Source organism: Callithrix jacchus, chromosome 4 (assembly GCF_049354715.1).
Source record: "Callithrix jacchus isolate 240 chromosome 4, calJac240_pri, whole genome shotgun sequence".
NCBI classification, from domain to species: Eukaryota; Metazoa; Chordata; class Mammalia; order Primates; family Cebidae; genus Callithrix; species Callithrix jacchus.
Genome location: NC_133505.1, coordinates 153,818,779 through 153,840,866, shown reverse-complemented (window position 1 = coordinate 153,840,866; position 22,088 = coordinate 153,818,779). Strand labels below are relative to the sequence as shown.

At 39.4% G+C, this 22,088-nt stretch overlaps 1 protein-coding gene and 1 long non-coding RNA gene across 9 annotated transcripts in view; one reads left to right on the top strand and one right to left on the bottom strand.

The window, feature by feature from the left end:
- The window catches only part of LOC118153009 (putative uncharacterized protein CCDC28A-AS1), a 400,860-nt gene that overhangs the window by 73,324 nt on the left and 305,448 nt on the right, over positions 1-22,088 (top strand). The gene's annotated exons all lie outside the window — the stretch shown is intronic.
- LOC144582217 (uncharacterized) lies at positions 202-21,125 on the bottom strand. Its single transcript, XR_013534615.1, has 4 exons — positions 21,011-21,125; positions 12,978-13,110; positions 3,334-3,501; positions 202-2,769 (listed from the first exon to the last, which is right to left on the bottom strand). It is a non-coding gene; the product is annotated as an uncharacterized LOC144582217 (long non-coding RNA).

Here is a 22,088-nt window from a genome sequence, read left to right as displayed (position 1 = left end):
ATGGATAACTGGGGAGGGATATTTCAGGCAAATGTGTATGTGCAGGTATGTGTATCAGAGGAGGAAGAAGGTCAGGTTGGGGGCTGGAGTGAGTGAGGAGAGTTGGGGGAGATGAAAGCAGAGGGAGGGATCATGGGTCCACTCCTATAGGGTAGTGAGTCTCAACTTTCTCAGTCTCCATGCCCCATTTCATAGCAAAAGTTTTGTAATAATCACGTTTTTATTCTGAAATAAAATAGAAGATATAACCTATCTATATAAGTAGACAGGAAGACAAGATTAGAGGCATAATATAACACATAGAATACAATAGCTTAAAACACGCACCAAGTAAAAGTAGACAAAATTATGTGGTCTCTTAATGAAACTTAAAGCACTTGCTTTTCCAGTTGCTTTAGGAAAATAGTCTTATCTAACCTTTCAATATATTTTGTTTAATTTGTTTATTTTGAGACAGAGTCTCACTCTGTTGCCCAGGCTGGAGTGCAGTGGTGTCATCACAGCCCACTGCAGCCTCAACCTCCCCTCCACTTCAGCTTCCTGAGTAGCTGGGACTATGGCAGCACTATTACTCCTGGATATTTTTTTTTTTTTTGGGGGGTAGAGACATGGTCTCACTATGTTGACTAGGTCAGTTTTGAACTCCTGGCAATGATCCTGCTGCTTCAGCCTCTCAAAGTGTAGGGATTATAGGCTTGAGCCACTGTGTTCTGCTGTCAATATATGGAAAGTATGTGTGTAAAAAGGTAGCATAAAGTAAAGTTAGGATATAAACCCTGTTACATTTCTGACAAAGCAAGGTCTGAATTAATGCCATTTTCCTTAATCGATTTCTTTGCAGAGTGTTGAGATGTATGCTAGTCAACCATTTATGTTCTTTACACCTGTACAACACTTCATAACTACATACTCCAAAAGAATAAGGGAGGCATTGTTTTCCCTTTCTTTAAACTATAGTAAAGTTCCACATTTTCTGCATAAATGGAGGAAATTAGATGAGACCCTAAAGTGAAATTCGTGGAGATTTGGAAAGGTAAATGAAGTTTCTTATAGTGTCTAAAAGACAGTTAAAGGTTAAGGAGAGTGACCTTGTGGGGAAAAGCCTCCAAGGTCCTGCAGGGGGCTTGGCAGAAGCTGATCAAATGATCTGTATTGAGGGTGATTTTCCAGGGCTAGGAAGGGAGATGTCCACCAGACACCCAAGAAAAACAGCTAGTGCCTAAACATACGAGAACACTTCTGGCCTATTTCTTCATTGCCTAATGTGCTGGGCTTAAAGTAATGTATTTCATAATATCCATGTGCCTGGGATATTTTGGGTATTATTAGGCATGAAGGGGATAAAATAGTTTCTAAAGTGACTCACTTCCTTTCATTTGTAAATACTTCTTTGGAAGCTTATCCTTAATATTTATTCAAAAATTTATAAATGATTATTGATAAACCATGTATTTATTTACTTTTTTTTTGAGATGGAGTGTCACTCTGTTGCCCAGGCTGGAGTGCAGTGGTGCAATCTTGGCTCACTGTAAGCTCTGCCTCCCAGATTCAAGCCATTGTCTTTCCTCAGCCTCCTGAGTAGCTGGGATTGCAGGCACGCACCACCATGCCCAGCTAATTTTTGTATTTTTAGTAGAGACGGGGTTTCACCATGTTGGCCAGGCTGGTCTCAAACTCCTGAGCTCATCATCTGCCCACCTCGTCCTCCCAAAGTACTGGGATTACAGGTGTGAGCCACTGCACCCGGCTACCATATTTCTTATAGTTGATTTTTAAATGCTCTCACTCTATACTTAATTAACATCAGCTGGGCAGTTAGAATTGAAGATAAAAAAATCTCACTTCATGATTTGTAGAAATTGAAATCCAATAGACAAAATTTCCATCTATCTCTATATAATGATGAGTGAAATATAATTATATTTAATATGGGCAACTATATTGTGAATGTGTTTTAAAAATTGTTCTAATTGGTGGCCTTTTCCCTACCAGGACTTTATATTTTGATGTTGAAATAGTAGGCATTATTCAATGAAATAAACATGTAAGGAAATAAATTAAATAATGAGTACGTTTTTCCCCTTCAAAAATTAGATACTGCTAATACTACAGCTCTAAAGCTCTTGGTAACCTTTGGATAAATGTTGCAGTTACCTGGTTAATGCCAGCTCTTGTGCCTCTGTAGTCTAGAGCTGCCAAAGTCTAGGCTACAGAGTGAGATGGCAGTTCTTGAGGAGAAAATGGGAGTAGTGGGGCTGGACTATGTTTTTAGAATTTCTCCATGAAAACCATGGGATTGATATTTTTCTCCCTTGAAGGGAAGGAGTGAAGAGGAGGAGAGGCCAGGTGTGTCCCATTAGGAGAGCACCCTCTGTATGGAAGGAAACACTAGGGGTGGGCAGAAGCAACCTCTCCCACCTCCCAGAAAGAGGAGGAACTCTTTCTGCCTACAGTTTATGAATTATACTTGGGCTGTGCTGAAGAGTAATGAAATTATGAGGTCATGCAAACCTTGGTGGTATTCAAAGAAAGATACAACATAACAAATGGATTCCTAACAGCAGGATGCAGTGACTTCTCCTTGCAAAAGAATTACCTATGGAAGACATCAAATTTTATTTCACAGAGGTTGGATCCCTGTGAACAGATATGATACTCCGAGTACTGAGAATTTTGCCTGGAGGTCGTCATTCCAGCTTCAACAGACTTTGAATGGATCAGCTGTACCAGATGCATTTGTTTTTCGCTTGGTCATTAGATTTTATATTACTGCAGAGACAAATAAAATAAAAATCATTTCAGAAGAAGCTTATTAGACTGGCATTTTTGTTATGAGTAGCCTACTTTTTACTAAATATGAATTTAAATCATTGTAAAACATGAAGAAGGAATATTCTGGTGACTTATCGTACAAGACTAAAAGCCCTCTACTCTCCCTCTGTTATTTTTTTAAAGGAAAGTGTACATATGTAGTTAGGGAGATAACAACTGCAATACATTGAAGATTGATATGTACTCTCCATTTTTTACATCCATGACAGTGTTGATCAGGTCAGTTAGCTCAATTTTGAAGAACAGATTTTCCCCTTTTATTTACTATGCACATGGCTGTGTTCTGACCATAGTTTTTATCCTATTCTCTTACAGCTGTCTTAGAGTGTGTCTCACTGGTCATAGGAGGACCAAAAAGAGGAATAAGAAGGCATCCTAGGGTAATAGAAAAGCATGAGACTTGGATTTAGTTGAGAGAGGAAAGAGAAATGGACAGGTGCCCCCACGCTGTGCCAAGCATCTTCCCATCATTTATCTTATTTGAAAGCATGTGAGTCTTACGGGCAGGAGTTGCTACCGCTGAAGCTTAGAGGTATTCCCTGATTTGCTCTGGGCCATAGTAGGTGTCAGGATCCACATCCACCTCAATCAGCATCTAGAGTCAGTGCTCGTTCCACATGCCACAGCACATCAGGGGCTGAGTTCTGTTGAGTGAGCCTGTGAGCACCTCTGTAAAGTAGGAAAATATACCAACATCAGATTGCTATTGTTAAAACTGTATATCACAATATATGTGTTGTGCTTTGTTAAACTCTAAAATGCCAAGCAATGGAGATGCTGTATTGCGGATGTATTATTGAAAATTTAGCATGATTCTTTTTTTTTTTGAGATAAAGTCTCACTCTGTGGCCCAGGCTGAAGTGTAGTGGTGGGATCTCAGCTCACTGTAACCTCTGCCTCCCGGGTTCAAGTGATTGTCCTGCCTCAGCCCCGCCCCAAGTAGCTGGGATTACAGGTACCACCAAGCCTCGCTAATTTTTTTTTTTTTTTTGTATTTTTAGTAGAGTTTCACAAGTTGGTCAGGCTGGTGTTAAACTGGGGAAGATAACTTAAAATACTCACTCCTCCAATGTGGTATAGTTCAGTAGAACCATCTTCATAACAAAAACAGAAAATCATAATTAAGATGCATTTTACTTGAAAATTATTGCCAATAGCAATTTGTACAAAGAAAGCTAGAATCATTAAGAGGAGAACCTCTGAAGCAACATGATGCCTCCAATTGATTGTTGAAAACCCCTGTGTACACAAGTATGGTATTCATAGGTGGGACACGTGACCATAGCATAGGAAAATATTAGTATGATTAAAATGTAGCAAGAGCAGAGAAATGTCAGTGGGTGGTGTTAAATAGAAGATTTTTTTCTAAGTACTGTCAGGGAAAATCTTGTGCTTACTACTTTCCTAAAAAGAGAGAGGAGAGTAAGTGGGGGAAAACACACACATACTTTTACCCTTCAAAGACATATCCCTTCATTCATATGTAGTAATCAGACACCACCGGCTATTTCTGGCTCATAATCGTTTGCAAATTGCCTGGCTACTACTCACCTTGTTTCTTCCTTGCCTACACATTCGTCAGCCATCAGAACCACCTACAATAGCTTCCACTCAGAATAGCATGGTTACTAACAAATCCCCTCAAAGGGAAAATAAATGTGTGCAGTTGGGTGACACCCTTCCTTTTTCCTTCTCCTTCCATGTGGCTGGGGCCCACTTGGCACTAAGAGTCCTTCTGTCCAGATGGTGCACTCTTTTCTGCTCCTGCTTTATCACATTCTCTGCCAAAGCACTAAGTGCCAGTTTTCCGGTGAGAATCCGCTTGCAGAAAGCCAGCTGCCTAGGTTAAGTCACCTCCTTTGTAGTCTACTGCGGTTACAGTGAGACAACGGCTAGAAACAGAAGAGAAAGGAGGTAGGCAGGAATGCAGTTTGTACAAAAAAGAAAATTACTGGAGAAATGGAATTCATTCACTCACCTGTGTGAACTTTATTAAGTTATTTTGACTCTCTGGACTTCAGTTGCCTCATCTCTAAAATGAAGGAGTTGAACTGAATTGCTTCTCACCTCTAACATTCTGCAATCTTGTGGCTATTTAGCTTATATTGCTTTAGATGATGCATAGAAGTGAGCTCCAGGCCTGGCGCAGTGGTTCACACCTATAATCCCAGAACTTTGGGAGGCCGAGGAGGGTAGATCACGAGATCAAGAGATGGAGACCATCCTGGTCAACATGGTGAAACTCTGTCTCTACTAAAAATGCAAAATAAATTAGCTGGGTGTGGTGGTGCGTGCCTGTAGTCCCAGCTACTCGGGAGGCTGAGGCAGGAGAATTGCTTGAACCCAGGAGGTGGAGGTTGCAGTGAGCTGAGATCGCGCCGTTACACCCCAGCCTGGGTAATAAGAGCAAAGCTCTGTCTCAAAAAAAAAAAAAAAGTGAGCTCCATTGTGCTGAAAACCTTCTACATGCAAGTGATGACTATATTACATATGGCCAGCCAGCAATTTGGGGGAGGAATAAATAAATTTCAGATAAGTGTGGGTGGTAGCTTCTTTATAGCAAAACTAGGTCTGACTGATGAAACATTTCAGCGAGGTCCTAATTTCAGACTGTCATGTTCTTCAATGTGGAGAAGAGTTTCAAGGCAGGTGCAGGTTACTTGTGATGTATACAATTAGTCTGGTGTTGCTGATGCAGGAAAGGAGGATTTACTGGGTTTTTACTGTAACTTAGGTTTCAGGGACATAGTGGTAAACAATTTTGAGCCTAATAGCCATACAGCAGGCTGTGCAGTGGCTCACCCCAGCAGACTACAGGCAATCTTTCCACTAGAGTGCCAGATTATGGCTACATGCCCTTCAAACATTTTTGCTGAGGTGGAGGCCATTCTGAAAAGTTTCAGAGGGGTTTGGCCCCTTCTTATTTCCTACTGAGACCATCAGAGCGGCTGTGAGAGCACTGCTCAGGAGCCCTGGGCAGGTTCTGGAGCAGCCCAAGATTCCCAGGCTCCAGGGAAAAGTCTGCAGCGTTTTTATAGGACTCCGGGCTCTCACTCAACTTCACGCTCTGCTGTGTGGCTATAAATGTTTCTTTGTAGATTTTGTCATCTACTATGAAGAAAAGCAGAAATAAAGAAGAATGCTTGAGATAAAAAGAATACTGCTGTTTTGATATTGAGCTTTCACATATCTGAATTATGAGTCATTCCTTCGTCAGTATGTTCTAATAACTATTTTGAATATACAATAACTTCATACTTTGTGATCTCCCCACCTTTCTTTTCTATTTAAGGTTTCAGCTTGGAAGATATGGGTAGAACTGGATAGAAAAACATGTTTTTTTTTCCTAAGTATGCTGGGGTTCTGCATACAATTATGTATTAAAATGGGTATCATTTGATACATATTTATTTTTTGTGGCACACACCCTGGTGTGCACAAGAACAACTCAAATCGCAAGAATCATATACAACCCAGAGCTGGGGAAATTTTGGTCTTAAAAGTGTGTTCGTCTACTCAGACTGCCACAGTGAAATACATAAACTAAGTGGCTTAAATAACAGAAATTTGTTTTCTCACAGTTCTAGAGGCTGAAAGTCCAAGATCAGGGTTCTAGCCAATTACATTTCTGATGAGGGCTCTCTTCCTGGCTTACATACAACCACCTCTACATATGTCTGCACATGGCTTTTCTCAGTGCATGCTTGTTGGGAGAGAGAGGGCACACTGTGGTGTCTCTTCTTATAAGGATTCCCTTATGGCCTCATTTAACCTCACTTCCTTAGAAGCCCTATCTTCAAATACAACCATGCTTAGGGTTAAGGCTTATATATATATATTATATATATATTATATATATGTGTGTGTGTGTGTGTGTGTGTGTGTGTGTGTGTGTGTGTGATACAACCATTCAGTTCATAACGAGAAGTACACTTCTCAGGGGAAGTAGTGTAGGGTTGAAGATGATGTGATTTAGCGGCTAAAGAGTATGGTCTTTGGAGTCAGTTATATCCTAGTTTGATTTCTTGTTTTGCCACTAACTATGTGACCTTGGGTGAATTCATTCACCAAATTTTTTTGAGTATCTACTGGGTCTTATTTGAGGAGTTGGCCATAAAGTTGTAAATATGGCAGAAGTAACAATGCTGTTCATGAAAATCCTTCCAAGAGTACGAGCATGTGAAGGATTCAGCAAATGCTAGCTTCCAAAATTTTTTGCTTAGTTCAGGCCTAGTAGAAATAGGTTTGATTTTGTTTAGAATCCCCTGGATTTTCCAGGAATTGAGTCAACTCCCAGTGGGACTATGCTTTAGCAAACACTGTACAGTTTCTACAAGGAGATTGTATATCCCCAAGGTTTCTGAGCACTGTGTATGCATGTACTTGTGTATATGAAAAGGCATGTGTTCAGGTAGGGAGAAGGAAGGGAGGTCACAGATGGCAGGGACAAGAGCTGAATGTAAGCAGAGACTAAAAAGCCCCATTCATTGTGCACTGACTGGTGGGACTCAGTCATTACCGGTTGTACCATAGGAGAATTTGTTCCCCAATGGTCTCTTGAAGTCACCCATTCTCTGAAATTCTTTCAGGTGAAAGGTGAGCTATAGGAGGTTCTTCTACTAGAGATTCTGCCTAGATTTTCAGTCTACCTCTTCAATTCCAAGGTCCTGTAGATTTCTTTTCCCAACTCAATCAACAGATACATATGCTCATGTGCACACACTTGTGTGAACTTATTCACACACACACAAACATATGTATACTTTAAAAAATTTATGATAGAGTTTTTTTAGGTGTAAGAGCATTGAAGGTATAAATATTACAATCGACTTTGTTTTCTGCTAAGGGAAAGAAATGATTCAGCAGCATCCTCTTACTGTTTAGAATCACAGATAACATCTTTTAATTCTTTATTGATTTTAAAATTAATTTGTTATCATAACAATCTAAAGGTATCTTAAAAGCTGTCCTCTAGAATGTCTAATAATACCTCAAGTACAACCGCTGACTTAGAGTTTTTTCAATCACTTGAAGGTTTTCTAACCTCTAAATTGATTGTGGTGGCATCAGAATGCTGCAGAAAGGACATCAGGCCGAGGAAGACCAGAGGAATTGGAGGGATTCTAGTCCTCTATCTGCCCCAAGCCAGGAAGGACCTTGAGAAAGTCACCAACAGATTCCCCTAGAAGCAGTCTCTAGTCTTCCAGTTTAATTAATCTCCCTGGGACTTGATATTTTCATTTTCAAAACGAAGGTGTTAGAGTAGATGACCTCAAATGCTCTTCCTGGTTGATCCTTAAAAGCAGCCGGACTGAAATGTCACAGACATGATGCTTTATGTGCATTAGCACACTTAATTTCCTCATAACACTTGTCACTCACATTATCCTCATTTTGCAGACATGGAAACCAAAGGCTAGAGAAGTTAAGAAATCTGCCCTGAGATCCTTACAGCAAGTAAGTAGCAGTCATCCCCAGACTGCATTCATAACCATTGTGTGATCCTGTTCAATAAACTAAAATAGTCCTTGTGTGCCCAGACCTGAGCTTGGCTGTGGGGGATGCAATTAAACATAAGACAGTTTTCTGCATTCCGGTGTGTTCAAGTCAGATTTGGGAAACATAAGGAAACAAACATACAAAATAAATACTTGAAGTGATTAGATTTTTGACTGCTATATAAACAGTAATTTGGCAAAGGAAGAGATACATTTGGGCTTGGATTCTTCAACATGGGCATGAGATGGGGAGGTTGGTCTTCAAATATGGGTAGGATTTGAATAAACAAGGGATTTACAGGAGAGAACATAACAAGGGAAAAGGTGAGACAGAAGTCGTATCTGGTGAAGGTAGTGGTTGGGCTTTCTGTGATTTGTGGAGGTCTGAGTTAGGAAATTAACTTGGGAAGATATAGGGCTGGTCTAGGAATGAGATGGTGGGAATGCAAGGAGTTCATTCCAAGTGACAACTAAAGGACAAAAGTAGATTTAGGGACAATTTAGTTATAGGGGATGCAAGAAAAGGAAATGTCAAAGATGACTCAAGATTTTTTCACTGGATTTCTAAGAAATGTTAATATTGCCATACTGCTCTGTGTAAGATATAAGGAAGGATTTGTGGGTGAAGAAAAAGCATGAAGATACATAGAACTTTCTGGGAGCTGAAACTTGCTAGTGGAAAAGGACATGTGAAGAATGGGAATATTTTATCTTCTTCTTTAGAAAGGATGTGTGTGTACGTGTTGTTTCTGTCTTTCCAAATCTTCTGTAAAGTCTGCTCTACATACAAAGGATATGGGAATGTTCCTTTTTGTTTGTTTTATTTTTGTTTTTGGTGGAAATCAAGGAAAGGGACTATATTACTCCTATGGTAGATATATATCGTGCAGAATAGGAACAGTTTGTGGAGACACTGAGTTAATTTAGCTGGGGTTTTCAGCTAGTGGGAGCATGAGAACCTACCCTTCCCAACCCAGACACACACTCCCATCTCACCCCTGCTCTTCTTAACGTTTGCATTAGACTTTCAGTAGGATGTGGAATGGGAAGGAAAAGAAGAAAGATCTCAGCTGATGAATGTGTTAGTTATGGAACTGTAATCAAGAAAAGTAGAGAGCAAAGTCATATCTATTAAAAGCAATCTAAATGAAGAACAGTTCTAATTCTATGAGATCCATTTATAGCATGATTATTAATAAATTGGTTTATTTAAATAATCTTTTATATCCCTTTAAACAAATCCTTTGAAACTTTAAAAAGTGAAGAAGCTAGGATTAGCTCAAGTTTTCCTGATGCACATTCTGCCAGGTTTTGAGGAAAGTATATATTTGGCAGTTGACATTTATTGAGTACCAGTTAGAATTCAGGCATTACACACAAAAGAATCGTGTCTCTGCCCTTGAAATCCAGTGTTTGCTTCACACATGGTGATCCTTTTCTATTGACAGAGAAAGTATTAACTTGGAATCTTAGATTTTGAAAGGAAATTAATTACTATACCACCACTCTTTCCAAGTCTCTGACGCTTTCTTTTAATAAAACAAGAGATATTCCAACAGCATCCTTTATCCTCTGTTTCTAACTTGAATCTCAACAAAGGTTGAGGAAATTCTAGAAAAATCAGAGCTAGTAGTGTTTGTAGTGATTAGAACTTGAGAGAGAGAGAGAGAGAGTGTGTGTGTGTGTATACATAAATATATGTATATATAGATAACTATATGTATATGTATATGTATACATGTGTGTGTGTGTGTGTGTGTGTGTGTGTGTGTGTGTAGGGGAGAAAGAGAGGAAGGAGGGATAAAAAATTAGTATAGAAAACTTAGAGGTGACAATTGGGATTTTCAAATATGAAATATTTATAGGTCTTAAAACATTTTAAACTGATTTAGAAAACTGGAAAAATTACTAAACCAGATTTAGGTTTGCAAGCTATTGAGTTTTGGTCTATACTTCATTTTAAAACATATTCTAGGCTGGGGGGGTGGCTTATGCCTGTAATACCAGCACTTTGGGACACCAAGGCAGGTGGATCACCTGAGGTCAGGAGTTTGAGACCAGCATGGCCAACGTGATAAAACACTGTCTCTCCTAAAAATACAGAAAATAACTGGGTGTGTGCATCTGTAATCTGAGCTACTCGGGAGGCTGAGGCAGGAGAATCATTTGAACCGGGGAAGTGGAGGATGCAATGAGCCAAGATTGCACGATTGCACCCCAGCCTGGGCAAACAGAGTGAAACTCCATCTCAAATATATATGTGTGTGTGTGTGTGTGTACACATAAATATATGTATATATATAACTATATATGTATATATACATATGTATGTGTGTTTATACACATAAATATATGCATATATATAACTATATATATGTATATATATATATACGTGTGTGTGTATGTGTGTTTGTGTATTTTTTTTTCTCAATGTCCATTTGCCCAAATGATAATTCACTACAGGTCAGCTGCATGACTTCATTCACAGAAGGAAAGTATCATAAACTGGCATAAGATTGTTATCTAGTGTGACCATCATCTCTATGACTTTTTCACTCATTTTGAACCTTCAAGAAGGAGAAATTTCCTCTTTAGTGGATCTCCTTCAGTGGATCCCAGGATATCATTGAAAAGCTTGGACTATGTAAAAGATCCTGAAATTTGTCTTCCTGGAGCTTCCATTTATTTATGCCAATTGATAACTTAGAAACACAAACAAAATAGGATAACCCTATTCATAACATAGCTTTGAAAGGTTTGAAGCTTCCTACTGTATCAAACCAATCTCCGTGGACCTCTTCTGCACATCTCCTCTTCTGCAGGCTGAGCATACTCATTTCATTCTTCCTTTCTTTGTGGTGTATGACTTGAAGTTCTGTCATTAACTAAAAATATCCAATATGCCCATATTCTTGTTGGTGATCATAGAGATGACACAGTATCTTTTTTTTTTTGAGATAGAGTCCTGCTCTGTCACCAGGCTGGAGTGCAGTGACATGATCTCAGCTCACTGGAAAACTCTGCCTCCTGGGTTCAAGTGATTCTCCTGCCTCAGCCTCCCAAGTAGCAGGGACTACAGGCATGTGCCACCATGCCTGGCTACTTTTTGTATTTTTAGTAGAGACAGGGTTTCACCATGTTGGCCAGGCTGGTCTCGAAGTTTGAGCTTGCCATCCACCCACCTCGGCCTCCCAAAGTGCTGGGATTACAGGCGTGAGCCACCATGCCCGGCCGATGACACAGTATCTTAAAGTTCATTCATTAATTCAAGAAAATATTCACTGAGTACTCACTAAGTCATAGTACAATGCTGAATGGTAAAGCAGTGAACACAGTGGAATAGAATTGTCATTCCCGTGGAACTTAAGTGAGGGAGACAGAAAATATATTAGATATATAATTATAATGTAATATAATATATAAGAGAATTTAGGATGAAAATAAGCAGTACAGAGATATAAGACATAATTGGGTAGAGAGTTGTTAGGGTCATTGGTTAAGGTGACCTAGAAAGCCCTCACTGAGAAGATAAGTCTTAAGACTTATGAACATGAAGGGATGAGTTTGCAGATATTTGAAGAAAGAGAGTCCCACACAGGTGAAAGAGCAAGTTCAGAGGCCTTGAGGTGGGGCAAGGCTGGTATGTTAAGACAGTGAAAACCAGACAGCACGGAGGCCAGTGTGGTGGAAAGGAAAAGCTAGAGCAGAATTAGGAGATGAAGTCACAATGATGTTAGATCATTAAGGACTTTGGCTCTGAACCTGAGGGCCATGGGGAGCTGTGGAACATTTGTAGCAGAGAGTGGCTTGATATTACTTTTAGCAGAAATGCTCTGGTTGCTAGTGCTGGTGTTGATTAGATAGAAAGTGAATCAGGAGGACCAGCTAGGAGACTACTGTAACATTGCAGGCAAGACATAATGGTGGCATTTGGACTGGCGTAGCAGTGACATCCACGAGAAACAGTTGAATCCTGGATATAGTTTGAAGCCAGAGCTGATAGGATTTGCTAGTGAATCAGAAGTAGGTGGTGAAAGAAAAAAGTGGTGTCAAGGATAACTGCAAGACTTTCAGCCTGAGTCACCATACGCTGAGCTGAGAAGTGGGGATAGGGAGTGAGGAGCAGGTTGGTGGAGGTTATAGAGTTCAGCTTTGGATCTATCAAGTTCAAGCTGCCCATGACCCCATGATTGGAGGTCTGGGTTGGAGATAAACATGTGAGAATCATCTGCATAGAGATGGGATTTAAATAGGGTTTGAGGGTTATGACCAAAAGGGAGAGAGAGATATAAAAGAAGAAAAGATAGTCGTGAGGGTTCCTGGGTGGTTGACCTACACAGAATTGGGCAGACTGCTTCCTCTCTTCCTATATGTCCACTTGGACTAAAGCCCCTTGGAATCACAGTCTTCTGGGATGCTCCACCATACTGTGGACTTGTATGGAGCTTTCTGCTTCTGATTTTCCCAGCCTATCCTCTGAGTCTTTCTCCTATGAGCTACTCCTAATCTGCATCCTCCTCCACCCACCACCTCTGCATTGCATCCACTGTGCACAGGCTGATGGACCCCCACCAAAATTTACTTTGGATGTCAAGATTGATAATGCTAAACTCTAACACCAAAGGTATAAAAAGGTTTATTACTTACAGAATAGAAGTCTCAGAGATCAAGATGGGCTTCTCAAGGAAAGGATACTCACTCCATATTTACATCACGGAAGGAGGTTGGAGCTGGATCAAGGTACCCACGTGAGGAGAAGGGCTTGCATGGTTTGTATCTCCTGCAGGAGCCAAAGAAGGAAACACCCAGCCTATTTTAAAAGCTTTCCCAGAGGTGGGGCAAAAGGGAAAGAATGAGGGGTGAGGGTTAAAATATGGCAGTAGTCAACTATCAAAAGATGATGTTAGATACATTATTATATCCTGATTTTGTGTCATTAATATTATGGACTTGAGTTCAGGGATCATCCATTTATCCTTATTCAACTCATTCTTGTTAAATGTAGCCCATTAACCCAAGATACTAAAATCTCCTTGGATCTGATTCTGTGAAAGAGTATTTTTGCAATTCTACCAAGCCATTTATCATTGGAAAATGTAATAATGATAACTTCAACATTGTTAATAATTGATTAAAAATGCAGAATATTACAAAGCTAAGAAGAAAGCACTGTAGCAACCCACTCAACCCTTTCCTCCAGGTAGGCATAATCCATTAGCCACCCTTCGAATGTAGTCCATCACTAATTTGCTACATTAAACTGGCATCCAAACCTTATTATTCCAAACTGTCTCAAAGGTGGTCATTGTATTAGTCTGTTCATGTGTTTCCATAAAGAAATGCTTGGGGTTGGGTAACAAAAAGAAAAGCGTTCTAATTGGCCCACGATTCTGCAAGCTGTATGGGAAGAATGGTGCTAGTAATGCTTCTGGCTCTGGAGAAAGAGAAGCATTGGGGAGACTCGGGGAGCTCTTATTCACGGTGGAAGGTGACAGGAAGCCAGTATCTCACATGGCAAGAGCAGGAGCAAGGGGGACGGAGGTGTCACATATTTTTTATTTATTTATATTTATTTATTTATTTATTTTTTTGAGATGGAGTTTCGCTCTTGTTACCCAGGCTGGAGTGCGATGGCGCAATCTTGGCTCACCGCAACCTCCGCCTCCCGGGTTCAGGCAATTCTCCTGCCTCAGCCTCCTGAGTAGCTGGGATTACAGGCACGCGCCACCATGCCCAGCTAATTTTTTGTATTTTTAGTAGAGACGGGGTTTCACCATGTTGACCAGGATGGTCTCGATCTCTTGACCTCGTGATCCACCCGCCTCGGCCTCCCAAAGTGCTGGGATTACAGGCGTGAACCACCGCGCCCGGCCGGTGTCACACATTTTTAAACAACCAGATCTCACGTGAACTCACTCATCAGCAAAGGGATAGTGCTGAGCCATTCATGAGGGGTCCGCCCATATGATGCAAACACCTCTCACTAGGCCCCACCTCCAACACTGGGAATTACAGTTTAACGTGAGATTTTTGGGGGACAAATACCCAAACTATATCAGTCATAAACAACAATGTGAATTCTTTTGCATAAACCCAGATGACTTACTAAATTAATAATAGTATAAAAGGAAGAAATGTGTTTATATTTGCTAAACAACAATGTGAATTCTTTTGCATAAACCCAGATGACTTACTAAATTAATAATAGTATAAAAGGAAGAAATGTGTTTATATTTGCTAAACAACAATGTGAATTCTTTTGCATAAACCCAGATGACTTACTAAATTAATAATAGTATAAAAGGAAGAAATGTGTTTATATTTACTTTGTGATTAGCTACTGAGAATGCTGTTGGGAATCCATCACAACTATACCTCCCTGAAGCTTTCTGAATTTAGTTTCATCTATTTCTGGTCTCCTAATACTGCTCTTAGTACCCAGATATCTCAGTGGCAAAGTATTTTATACTGTGTTTATAATTCATTGTTATAAGGAGATATGAGTTCATTTAGAACATGTACGTACTGACCAATAGTCTTTACCCTCATTGGGATTCAATTTCTCACTAATGATGTTCAGCTGGGTTTTTCAAGGTTGAACACCATAATTTTTATATCATCATTATGTCATTAGTTCAAAGTCACAGGCCTTTTGCTCCTTAAGTTTCTTTGGTATTTTTAATCCTTCCTCCTCCTAATCTCATCTCATTTGGGACTCCAGTGACTCTGATGTGAATCTGACTGGCCATAGCACTTTCATACTCAATTCATTTATCCTGCACTCATTCGATAATACCTTCTGTTTGTTATGTTCCTAGTGCTGTATTACCAAGATGATGAATACAAAATACATGAATACTTTTCAATTGTATTTTTCTTGAAGAACATCTGAAGCTACATTTTTTAGTGTTCTTTCCCCTTTCCTCCTCATTTTATCATTTAGCAATTGCACTCAAAATTGTATTTTTGAGAACATCATAACACTTTTGAGTCATAATCTCCTTAGGAGTCTCATGCCATGAATAATGCATATCTTTTCTCTAAACATTTTGCAGAAATTAGTCTAGGGTGTACAAATCGTGATGTCCAGTTTTCTTTTCCTTGGGAAAAAAACAAATTCAAGATAGCATGGTCACTTTCTTTTAGACTTCCATTACTTCCACTTCATCAATCAGTTCCCCTTGTTGTCAGCTAGGTCCAAAGTGGTTGTTTCCTCGCCTTTTGAGAGATTTAATTGTCATTAATGATATTCAAGAACCTTTTACATAGTTGACTTTTCGCTAAATAAAATGTTTGGCCTATTCATGGCTGGTTGAAATCTTGGTTCACTGCTGGTAAGAACAGAAACCTTGCCTGTCTTGTTCACCACTAATTCCTGCATCATGATGGGGCCGTATGGCCACTGATGTTATAACTTAGTGTTTTCTAGTGTGTTTTGCCTTTGGGAAACAGAGATATCTATGCAGCATGAATCTTTTCAACCTTTAACACTAATCTGCTTCTCCTCTTAAAAATCTTTTTTTTAAAATAAGACAAATTCTTCCCTTACCATGTTCTAACGTAGAGGGCAATCACATTACATTTCAGATATTCATTGTTTCATATTTTTATTCATTTAACAAATATTTATTGAGTGCCTGTGTAAGAATAAAAATAACATGAAAAGCTATTGTGATTGAACATTAACCATGTGTTGGGCACTTTCTAAGGCAATTTATATGAAGTAACTAATTTGACCTTTACAATCCAACTTAGATGCTGAGATGCTGAGATAATTTTCCGAGGTTAACATTTTAAGGGGAGGAATATGACGGTATTCTAGGTGCTGGTGATCGAGCAATAGATAACATGGGCAAGATTCCTTTTCTTAGACAGTTTACATTCCAGCAAGGAAAGTAAATGGTAAATAAATTTTAAAAAGATACTTTGACAGAATATGTGCAATGAAAAGAAAACCATGAGGGTTTGCTAGAGGGAAACTGGAGAAGAAAATACCTTTTATCTGATGGCCAGGGAAGGGCTCTCTGGGGGGGGGTAACAGTTTAACTGTGCTTCCTCCAAGATGTTTTCAGTAGCGTGTAACAGAAAACTGAACACATCATAGTTTAAATAGAGAATTTGTTATCTTACATAAAAAATGCCTTAAGCCTGGCATGGTGGTACATGCCTGTAGTTCCATCTACTTTAGAGGCTGAGGTGGGAGGATGGTTTGAGCCTAGGTGTTTGAGGCCAGTCTGGGCAACAAAGAAATACCCCATTTCTGGGATCTGGGAATAGTTCAGAGGGTAAGGATGTAAGGAAATACTTCTTCTTCCATGCCTGTCTCTGCATGTGGACTGGCTACCACCTTGCTCACAAGATGGAATGACACTTCTAGCCATTCTGTCCTCATCTAGCTCAGGCAAAGTTCATAGGTAAAAAGAAAGAGTTTATTCTCACAGATCTCTGTTATTTTTTGTCAGCAAGGAAACTGTATTAGTCTGTTTTCATGCTGCTGATAAAAGCATACCCGAGACTGGGCAATTTATAAAGAAAAAGAGGTTTAATGGATTCACAGCTCCACGTGGCTGGGGAAACCTCACAATCATGGTGGCAGGTGAAAGGCATGACTTACATGGCAACAGGCAGAGAGAGAATAAGACTCAAGCAAAAGGGGTTTCCCCTTAAAAAACAATCAGATATCACGAGACTTATTCACTACCAAGAGAACAGTAAGGGAGAAACCACCCCCATGATTAAGTTATCTCCCATAGGGTCCCACCCTGTGGAATTATGGGAGCTACAATTCAGGGCGAAATTTGGGTGGGGACACAGCCAAATTATATCAGAAATCTTTGTTCCCAGCAGACTTCATATTATGCCATATTGGCCAAAATTGTGTCACTTGCATGGGGAATGACATTTCCATGGCTGGTGCAGAGTCTAAGTTTTAGTTAGACTGATTGAGTCAGTCACTGGAGCTTGGGTTTGTATCACTTTTCCTAAGTCCAAGCACAAACCGAAGAGTAAATACTTAAAAAATTAGGTACAAAAAAGGGAATAGATTGGGATAGGCAATGTAGTCCCTGTAATGAGCCTCGTCCTGAGAAATGAGAAGATGTCCACCATATGAGGATCTGGGGGAAGAATTTTCAGAGAAGTAAACAGGTACAATTCCTTGAGAGTAGAAACTAGTTTGTCACGTGGTCACCTGGGATCACAGGAAGCAGGGAAACAGGAAGAGATGAGAAGCGAAATTGTATAGTGTTTGAATGTGGGCTCAGGAGCTATAGTTTCTGGGTTCAAATAACAGACTTGTGTTTATTATTTGTCATTTCACAAATTAAGTTAGCTGTGTCTCAGTTTCTTCATCGTTAAAACACATATAAATAATAATATAAACTCATGAAATTGCTGAAAGGTAAAAAAGACAAAGGGCCGGGCATGGTGGCTCACGCCTGTAATCCTAGCACTTTGGGAGGCCCAGGCGGGTGGATCACGAGGTCAAGAGATCCAGACCATCCTGGTCAACATGGTGAAACCCCATCTCTACTAAAAATACAAAAAATTAGCTGGGCAGGGTGGCGTGTGCCTGTAATCCCAGCTACTCAGGAGGCTGAGGCAGGAGAATTGTCTGAACCCAGGAGGTGGAGGTTGTGGTGAGCTGAGGATTGCGCCATTGCACTCCAGCCTGGGTAACAAGAGCGAAACTTAGTCTCAAAAAAAAAAAAAATTGACAAAGAAAATAAACAATTAGAACAGGTTGTAGAATATTGTAGGTATGGGGTGTTGAATGCAGCAAACCACCACCATGGCACGTGGATATCTATGTAACCTGACGATCTGCACATGTACCCAGAACTTAAAGTATAATAAATACATTTAAAAAAAAAGAGTATTGTAGGTACTCAGTATTCTGGAGTCAGCTATCATTACTAAATCACTGCTTCAGAGTTCAGATCACATAGGATCTTGGATCACATAGAACAAGTGTGTCAGTTTTATTTAAATTAAACCGTAAAGCCATTGAAGTGTTTTATGCAAGCAGTGATCTAAAATGATTTAGATTTTCACAGATTAGTTTTTTTTTCTTCTGCTATGTATAGAGTATAGACAAGTGGGAGAAGAGTAAATGCAGGATAGTTAGTAGGATTTTACAGTAAACTAGGTCAGGTGGGTTTGACAAGGGTGAAACCACTGGGGAGGGAGGTAGAGCCAACAGAATTTAACAGCTTACACTTCAGCTTGTGGTTTAGGGAAATAAGGAATTCTGAATGTCTGACATGTAAAACTGAAAAAATTGTGATGCCTTTTACAGAGATGGGGAAGGGTCCCATAAGATTCATAAAACTGCCAAAGGGTCTATGGAACAAAAATGTTAAGAACCCTGCTTTAAAATCCTTTGTCCATGAATCTCCTCTTCCATGTTTCTTTAGAGTTCTCTTTTATCCTTCCCGTCTTCTTGGTAACTCACTTTCTCCCAATCTACACACTTGATCTGATGATACATAAAACAATTTGTGAAGATGATTTGGGTCAAGCTGGTTTATCATACAGCAGAAGTGAGAACACAATGAATTTAGCACTAGATTGTTGAATATGTCCCAGAGCTTTCAAAGCCCAGCTGTTCAAGTTCAGCAAATGACTCTCATGAAAACTGATTGGTAGTTATGTTCATTTTTATTTTTCCTACCCTTTCTTTCCAGCTGCGAAAGCCTAATTTTTACTGTAGGTCAAAATAATTTTAATTTATTTCATTCTCAAAGTCAAGTTAAAAGGAGACAATAGCCATCTCAGTTTAGCCTCAATAGCCATCTCAGTTTAGCCTGATTGCATTCCATTGACATAGTCCAGATGGCCTTCAGTGATGGGTAGATACATGCCTCTCTCCTACCTGTCCCTCAAAGTGTCCTGTGAGGTTACAGTCTATCTAGACATCCATGATCTTTGCATACCACATGGATTTTTTTTCACATGTTTTACTGAACATCAACATTTAAAAAGGGAGTTCATAAAGTTCTTGCAAATAAGTCAAACCATGTTGCATTTTAGTGGCAACAACAAAAACAAAACCTTATAAATTATACTTCTTTTTTTTTTGGGCAAGGTCCACTGTTGTGTTTGTGTGGCTCTGCAAGTACTATAACTCAGAGGTTAAGAATTGCTATACCTAAAGATGATATCATTGACATGCCACTAGTATTGGGGCACTTAAATTATCTTTCTAGTAGTGATGATGAAGGGAGCTTTTAAAATATTTCTTTGCACTTTTCTTCTTATGATAAAAATCACAGTATCACTGCGGACACTTATTGTTGCAAATTATAGAAACCCAACGTGAGCTAGTTTTGGCAGAAAATCTAGGCATAAAGATCAAAGGAAGAGTAAAAGACATTTTTACAAGGCAAGGAACAGAGCGGTTTCGGGAGTCTCGGGAACAGGCACTGATGTTTGAACACTGCCTATCTTCCTTTGCTTTCCATTCTCCATCTCTCATCTTTTTCTTTTCTCTCTTAGCAGGACACCTTCTTCCACTGACAGCTTTGAGGCTGTATCTTTCCAGTGTTAGCATCAAAAACGAAAGGAGTCCATGTCTCAGCTCCAAATGGAAAAATCCTAAAAAAGAACACTGATTGCTGATGTTAGGACAGAGGCCCAGCAGCCACCAAATCATTGCAACAAGACAACAAAGGTTACATAGGAAGTGAGCAGCCCTCAGATCATGACTAGATAAGTAAAGGGGTGGTTCCCCAAGAGAGCGGAGGATGCTGCTCTCAGAAGAGAACCCTACTCAACAAAAACAAAACAATTTTTAAAACGGCAAGTGTTTACTAAAAGAACCCATTTGCGAGATGGCCTGAAAAAATTGGCGGTTAACTTGGCAACTAGGGAATAGATTTACTGATTCAGGAACGGCATGCACCTTTCGTTTGTTTTCAGTCTCAGACAGTTAAACTCATTGGATGATTTTCTCAATATACTTAGATATCTAATTCAAGATTAGTACTTTTCCAGCAATCAAATCTTATTGAATTGTTTTGCTTTCTTTATATCTCTGTGTTAATTTAAAGAGGTTTTCTTTTTTCATTGCCTATTATGTGGTCCAGGGAATTTCTTTTTCAAGAAGCTATCTAGTATATAATGAACCTGAACTGCTTTGGAGGTTAATCAGTATTTTCTTTATATACCAATAACTAGTTTATAGATGAGCAGAATTATTTGGGCCAGATAGTAACACATATCTGGAAGGAATTTTATTTATAGCTGGCATAATCCGTACATTTTACCAACCAAGTCAGATCCAGAGAAGGTAAATGATTTGCCCATGGTCACACCTGTCATTATGAAAAAAAGCCAGCACTGACACCCGAAGATGGCCTGACTTCTCTAGTTATTTTTAATCTTTTTTTTTTTTTTTTTTTACATCAGGCTTAGTGAAGAAAAGTGAATATAAATTCAACAGGAATGCATGTGAATATAAGTTTGGGTCATCCCAGTTCACATTGACAAATACTTGCTGCCGTTAGGACTTAGAATATCAAGGGCAAACGGGAGGTACCTTGCACAGAGAGCAGCTTTCCTCTCTCATGTGTGCAGGACCTTCAGTGTTGAGAATATATTGTGGGCAGCATAAAAGAATCACAGAGATGATAGATTCCGTCTCTCTTCTTTCGACCCATGTCCAGTCAGGTTCTACTCACCATGTGTTCTGCTCACCAAGCAGCCTCTCCTTTGCTATGCCACTGATGCGACAGCTTCTTATTTTCCCTGCTTCCCAAACAGCATCCTTCCAACCCATCATCACCATAGTGATCTGTCTAAAATGCAAATTGGATTGCATCAGGCTCCAGCTCAAAATAGTCCAATGCCTACCCCTTCCTTCAACCAGACAGGATAAAATTCATTCTCTCTGCACCATCATTTCTCTCTGCCTCTATTCTCAATTCCTGCCAAACCTGGTCCCTGATTTGTTAATATTCTATGCAGACCTAATAATTAGGACTCCTAAAAATTGGGGCCATGGAGCCTTACTCATCTCGATGTATCTGGTAATGCACAAGTATTTATTGAACTGGATTTCTTTCGAACCAGTCTGAAAATCAAACAAAGCTATTTACTGAATAAGTTAATGTTTTTCTGACAAAAACCACAACTATAAATAATTTCTTTTATATATTACATCTTTGGTCTTCTGAAACTAGATTCATTACTATTATAGTACTATAAGCAACTGATGAAATAAATGGAATTTGAATTTTGCCATCTGATTTGCAGCTTGAGGGAATATCATGGAATGCAATGCAAGGCAAAATCCTGACTAAATGTGGGCAAGCAATTTTTCTTTCTTATGTGGTTTTTGATACTCTGGGACTATTTAAGTTTTTTGCTCTTTTGAATCTTTTTTTTATGTACTTCTGCTCCAATTTTATTTTTGAAAAAGAGTGAATGGAATTTTAAAAAGAGCAATTGCTACTAAGAGCAGAAGACCGTAAGTCCTAATATACACAGAAATCAAACCACGTTCGAAGAAAGATGTAGTTCTTTGAGGGATATCTGGATCGCAGTTCACTGATTCCAGTGTCTGGGGACCTCCCTGAAGGTGGAAAGACCTCTCCTGCTCAGCTGTCAATAAGAAAGGTAAAGCTGAGGATGCCCTTTCCATTGAAAGAGTGAAGATTATTTCTGAGATTGTTAGTGAATATGTTTCTTAAGATATATGTGAAATAGAAGAAAATATATGAATAACGTCACTACCCTCAGATCTCCTTTAAAATAGTG